Source organism: Rhipicephalus microplus, chromosome X (genome assembly GCF_043290135.1).
Source record: "Rhipicephalus microplus isolate Deutch F79 chromosome X, USDA_Rmic, whole genome shotgun sequence".
Classification (NCBI taxonomy): domain Eukaryota; kingdom Metazoa; phylum Arthropoda; class Arachnida; order Ixodida; family Ixodidae; genus Rhipicephalus; species Rhipicephalus microplus.
The window spans coordinates 210,201,547-210,208,781 of record NC_134710.1 but is presented as its reverse complement, the minus strand read 5'-3'; positions in this window follow the sequence as shown (position 1 = coordinate 210,208,781).

Below are 7,235 nucleotides of genomic sequence, written 5' to 3'. Positions count from 1 at the left end.
CGCTACACACCGCGATAACTCTGTGCCCGATCGATCGAGTAAAAAGAAGAAGAAAAACACCCAGGCTCATTTTACGGTTCGAGGCTTCATCCTCCACTGGCTGAAGGAGCAGCCCACCCGACTAAGCTCTCCAAAGAAGGGGAAAAAAAAAGAAGCAAGGAGAACGCTTCCAACTTTGTAAAGCTATTATAGAGGACAGCCCGCGTAACCGCTTATCACCTGCCAATTCAGCAATGATATGAAAAAAAATAAGCAGGAGGAAAATTTGAAGCGCTTTCTTCGTGTAGCGCACGAAGTTATCCCTGTCTTTCTCTGTATCTGTTTTTTTTTTTGCGTTGAGGGTTCGGATGGGCTCAGAAGTGGCAGAGCCGTAAACGTCATGTGTGTTTTGGCAAGCACCTCGCGTTTCGATAAGCACGATCTACCCGCGTATTCTACAGAAGAGCCGTGCTTAAGCCCGAGTGGTGCATCAGATTTGTTTGCCTTTGCAACCCCTTATCTTACGCATCAGGTTTGCTTCTCGTAAAAGTCACCGGTATTGTACTTACCTACGGGACTCCTTTGTGTTGTCCGCTCCTCGTACATAAAGTTGGCCACTTGCTCACAATTAGCACGCGCACAAACCTGTCATAAAGTGCCGTCTTCATTTTGTGGGGAATGTGGTTCGATTCGATGGTGTGCCGTTTCGTAATTGCTCCGAAGGCATTGGAAACTATGGAAATAAGCTGACTATTGTTTAAAGCTTCTACAGCCATGAAAGTCACCTTCTAGGCTTATGCTCATCAGACGATTCCCACGTATGGGTTGAGTGCTTGCCAGCACCACCAAACTACAGGTTGCCTCCTGTAGTTGGAAATCGCTCGCTCACTCACTCACTCACTCACTCACTCACTCACTCACTCACTCACTCACTCACTCACTCACTCACTCACTCACTCAATCAATCAATCAATCACTCATTTATTCATTCACTCACTCGCTCACTCACTCCGGGGTTCCCCGTGTTGTATAATAATGAGAGAGCATACCCAAAAATGACCAACAACTAGTATATGTTCTCAGCACGGGGGAAAAAAAATCATAAACTAGCTCCGACGTAGTTTTTCGTACTTTCTGAGCGCTTTTTTCACGCAGGAGACTTTACATTTCGAAATAAAGCAGATGTTATACCTTCCTTCTTCCTGCTTGGCCCACAATGTTACGGTTCATGTGCCAAATTTTGTGTTGAGTTCGTTCTATTAAGGAGACACCACTGCATTATGATATATCATTCGTTATTGGTGCGCCAGCTGAAACTCCTCATACGCAATAATAAATGCGCGAAGTGATTGTTTCTCCCAAATAAATAACTGGACGTCAAGAGGGCAGTGCCTCTCAATGTGCCACATTCGTTTCCTTCTGTGGAATTTAAGGTTGCCCGTTGTTCTCCCCCCCCCTTTTTTTCCCCCGAAGCAGTAACATCCCTAGAAGGACGGGAGGCAGCGCCATTCTTGTTGCGCGAGCGCTGGTTTTGCCCGTGAAGACCTAACGTAATACGACAGTCAACAACCCGGGACTACAAACATGTTAATGAAGTCCGGAGTAGCATGCTTCCCCTTGGTTGGTGATTATTTTCGTAACGAATAATACGTCTTGCCTGCTTATTTTCTGGCATATATCTCGCCTCGTTGATCGAGGCTCGGCAAACACTTAAGCGCTAGAAGAAACGATGACGCGAGCTCTAGCACCAAGTAGTAATTATTGCATCATTAACGCAATTAATGCTAACGAATTATCGACTATGTGATTTCCCGGATGTTCTGACGTGGGCCTGCTGGTTCTTCGCGGAGTATAAATAACAAGGACAACACGAGGCCGACAGTGTAGCGCTCACACTGTCGTATGTTTTGTCCCCTTCTTGATTGCATAGTATCTTTCCTTCAAGCTCAAACTGGGCTGCGCTAAATCAATATCACAGTAACACACAGTCTCTCACTAATATCACGCGTCTGACACTGGAACTAAGGCCATGGCCCCATGGAGGCCAACGCATACAGTAGCTCGATATCAGCCCTTCGTACAACTGACACGCGTGACACCGATAAAACAAGCAGCCTGCAAGCTATACAGATTTTGAGACTTTTGGCGTATTTCTCGCATTGAACTGCAAATATATTCGTATAAAAGTGTAGCCACTTCTTCCGTACCTACCAAATGACTGATCTGTGGTATATTTAGGGGATATGAAAAATTGCATTTCCCTTGGTATCAGCGCAAGTCAGTCGCGCAAAGACTGTTATGTGTTTTGTGTTGTATATAACACTATGTATCGGGCGTAAATTAGACACCCTTTTTTAACGATCGAGGTTCGTGGTTAGAACCAGAACCTCATCACAAACCTCGTCGGCGTGACTGTGCGTGAACTTTCCGCACAGACGCTTATGTCGTTGTCATGCGTGTGTTGAACTGCGAGGTGCAGCTGTGCAGCTGGAGAAAGATGACACTTCAACTAGGCAAGAAAAGAACAGAGAAATAAGCGATTCAAGTATCTCACACACAGAACACAGTAAGCTTCCCTTCACTTTATCATAAAGTTCGATGGTTTGCGGCAAAAATTTTATTTTCTTTCTTCCATCATGGTTTGTGGTCATTATTGATTCGGTTGTATCGAGCACGAAATTTCTGAGCTGAGCATCTCAACTATATGCCAGCAACGACGAGCTTTAAGCTGTTATTTGCGCCATTTCAACAGGAGCTCAAAATTGTTTCTTACCTTTCATTGGTGGCTGGTTGACATACACGCAGTGATCCCAGTATGTAGCCCGTCTTTCATTTACCAAGAAGATGTACTGTTTGAGGAATAACTAAATAAAAGAACGTATACCAGTAAACTAGATTTTGTACACGACCATGACCAAAGTAAGAAGCTGCTTTGTTGTAGAGAACTACATGATGAATATATATATATATATATATATATATATATATATATATATATATATATATATATATATATATATATATATATATATATATATATATATATATATATATATATATATATATATATATATATATATATATATATATATATATATACGTCTGTGTTCTCTGCTTTTGCCACCGCGGTCAGGTCATTGAACAGAAGCTCCTAATCCACCAAAAACCCAGAATGAGCTGCCATTTATCGATCATGCCTCAGTGTTCCACATTGCGGAAAGCGTGCAATCACCTCCACCAACGAGACATGTGCAAGACTCACTGGGGCCTGCGGCAGCAGGACGCACGTGCCAGTGTGTGTGTCCTCATGAGCGAGAACCATGAGATGTATCTGGCTGTCTCCGTGGAACTGGACCAGGACTAACCCTTGAGCGGTGTGCATGCAAGCGGCCACCGACGCGGCCAATCCCAATCACTCGCCGACGCCTCGAGCCATCGTGAAAAAGAGGCAATCGCTAATGGCACCCCCCTACCTATCGCGGCCCACTGTTCGAGCTTCCCGATGCCGCCAGCTAATGAGAAAGTGTCATGGCGTCCACTGTCGAACGCCCGGGGCACGATTGTTGTACCACGTCTGGGCGGGTTGCCGCGAGGCGCGATGTCTAATGTTTTTACAAGGCAAGGTTCTGGTGCGCCGCCACACCTTACATTTAAGGTTTGGGCCCCCATTCTGACAAACCGGGTCATTTTCAGCTTTTATATACACCCACTAGTTTGAAACCCCACGATACCGTTGTAAGAAGAGGTTCAGCTGGGGAAGTATACTTGAAGGCCAGCAAGCGCTGCTTTCCTTCCAAACTCCGATTTCCCTTGCATTGACTGACCGTGTCTCACTTGGTACATTCTTTGGCTCGCTTGCTTCATATAAAGTCATGTTGCATTGTTTGGGAAAGGCAGGTGCCGTTGTACCAGTGAGCGTTACTGGCCTTGTATTACTTTTCGAATCTGCTTTATTCATTATTGAAGGCATACGCACTTATTTTCCACATACATTGATGATGGACTATCGCGAGGCACATTGCTTTCTTTCAACCTCCTGAATCAGACCCTGTTTACACACCTATTCGCTTCTGACAGATTGGCTTTAACTGGCATTTCGCGAGCAGCATAACTACCCCTATACGTTGCATCGCTGAAGCAACGCGAATAGACGTAGTCAAAGAAGGCAACAACACACATGATGAGCGCTAACACGCAGCTCGTGGATCAGCGCTTGTCTCGTGTGTTCTTGCCTTTCTTATATACATCTATTTGTGCTGCTTCAGTGATTCCATTGTACCAACTGGCCAACCTTCTATCCTGTTTCTGTATACGTGTTGAAGAGCTCACGCACACGACGTAGCCTTTAACAACGGTTCGTTTAGCTCAATACGCTGTTTCTTAACGAGGTCTACAGGAGAAAACAGCAGCCGCGGATGACTCCAGGCATGCGTCTCGAAATTTTCGCCTTTCAACGAAGTCAAACAATATTGCTACGATGAACTTAAAATATTAAACACGCTTCCTTTCTGCCAATAAGCAAAAGAGAACAGCGTGTGGAAGGCAGCCTGTACTTGGAAGCCAAACAGATGACCCCATCCTTAATGTTTCATGTCTAGCCGGCATAGAGCAGGAAATAGCGCTATAAAGTGTACATATGTCACACCTTTTCTCTTGTGTACATAGGCAATCATTCGTTTTATTAAGCGAAACTATTTGTTTTTATGACTGCATGTATTGGCCACAAAAGGCGGGGTCAAGCGTTCAGAGAGCCCCCTTTCATGGAGTAGCTTCATGCATGTTTATTTCGCATACAACCTCTGGTTGTACAAAACCTGCATACAACTTGTGTGGGCGAGTACCTATGGCTCTATGATCACAGGGCATAATGTATACGGATGATGTAGTAGATGCAACAATGTAGTAGAGGTCGTGAGAGCTTAATTCGCTGTTTCGTTTTGTAGCTTTAAATGAATGTGAAAGGGGTGCGGATCGCCCCACCGTGGTAGTCTAGTGGGTGAGGTACTCGGCTGCGGACTCGCAGGTCACAGGATCGAATCCCGGTTGCGATGGCTGCATATCCGATGGAGGCTGAAATGTTGTAGGCCCGTGTGCTCAGATTTGGGAGCACGTTAAAGAACCCCAGGTGGTCAAAATTTCCGGAGCCCTCCACTACGGCGTCTCTCATAATCAAATGGTGGTTTTGGGATGTTAAACCCCACATATCAATAAAAAAAATGCGGAACGCAAGGTCGCGTGCGAGTTTGCAAACTTTCATGTACGGTGCCGCCACCACGCGTATGCGGACGTCAGCGATTGGCCGCAATTTCTCGCTATCGTGACAGACAGCGTTGCTTCGTTCAAATTCGGCATCCTCGAACGTGGCATGGGCGTACCAGGAACACGCTGCTCTCGTTTTATCGGTGAAAGGCATCTCTCTCGTGGAACGAACATTAGCCCGTCGGCGAGGCGAGTACCATATGTGCCAGGCGCGGGGTAAATCGGCCGGCCAGCGGCGAGCCTCCAGTCATTTACTGTGATTCCAAACTTCATGTTTCGCTTCTTCTGAAACATAATGAAGTAAGACCACCACGGTGTCACGAGCACTGCGTGGCAATGACGTTCGAGCGACTACGAACGTCAAGCAGAGACTAGCTTCTTATGTTGTATACGGCGAAAGCTTCAATGAAATCAGAAGACGGGTCACGCGCGGCTCCGTAGTTGTCCGCCGCCGGCACTGGGGGTGTCCGTAACCAGTATCCAAAGAAAAAAAAAACTCAGTAAGTAGAAAACACTAATCACAAAAGGGGCTTTGAACCGGGGTCTGCTGCGTGCTAGTCCAGTATTCTACCACTGAGCCGCGCCAGTTTTCAATACGTTTTTTTTATTACCTGTTTTGCACTTGGTACAACCAATAATGTAGGTCGCTATGAACAATAATATACACAACAGAACCGATGACAAGGCAGTCGCGGAACGATTAGTGGTTATAGTGCTAAAATTCTGTTAGGTTCAGCAGGGGTTCAACCCTGGAGAGCCATTTCTGAACAAAGTCTTCTCGTTTGAGGATATCAATGCATTGAGCAATGCTTTCGCGGAAAAGCATGCGCGCAGGAAACCTGTCAAGGTCGCAGTAGTCACCGGTCATTCTAATCCGCCATAGACAATGGAGGCTAAGCAGCATTATAAGATCAAAAGGCATTTCATCCTGTTCTTCTACTGTTAAAAACCTGATACCAAATGAATGTAAGGGAAGTTCCTTTTTTTTTGAGTTCTTTGTAAAACGCCCCAGAAGTAAACCCCTTCCCAACAATGCAAAAAAAAAAAAAACGTGATCTATTGTGTCCGGCTTTCGACAGATCAATCAGTTCGAACCCCATGGCATATAAAATCCCCTTTCTTCTAAAAATGTCTTAACTGGTAACGTGCCAGTGCGTAATTTAAAGAAGAAGCTTTTTGCCCTTGGCGGAATTCGTATTTTCTTAACACGCTCAAGAACATTATTGCCCCCTCCCCCACTATTATTTAACCTATACATAGGAACCAGAAAAAGCCTGTCGCATATGTCTTTACGCAATTTCTTTCGCCCAACCGAAAACAATTGGAAAACCGAACTGACAAGAAGCGAACACTGTCCGCAACTCTCTTAAAGAAACCTCGCGTGGCTCCGGGCATGCTTGCGGTGCTAACCACAAAGTTAGGCAAAACACGACAAAGGCGTAACTGGCATACTGTTCTCAAGTGTAGAACATCTCGAAAAAAAAATAAAACGGTTAACTAGTTGTCGCACGAACAGATGCAACAGGCTTAGTTCCCCCTGTTTAACTCTTCGGAACAGATTCGTCCTACTACATCTTTCCCAAGTGGACCCCCATACAAAAACAGCAAATATTCTATGAAGCTTTTCCACGTGCACCCGTGAGCAACACAAAACCTGCATCACATACCATAATTTGTTCATTAAAAATATGATGCATACAGTGGCTCTGGCAAACATTGAGAGACAGTTACCGTATACCACTGGGCTGTTCTTTCGTGCGTTTTTTTTTATTTGTACAGTCTAGTAGTATTTAGTGTCTTTGTAGTGCTGGAAAGCCACGCCTAGGTATTTTACTGCAGTATTAAACCAGTGAACGTTAGCATAGATATATGGGGCTGATGTCCAGTCTCCATGCCACAGCCCTAGACACTTTCACCAATTCACCCGACTTCCTGTAATTTCTCCATAATTGTTAACCATGGCAATTGTCTCTTGTACACTTTCTTTGGTGATGCAA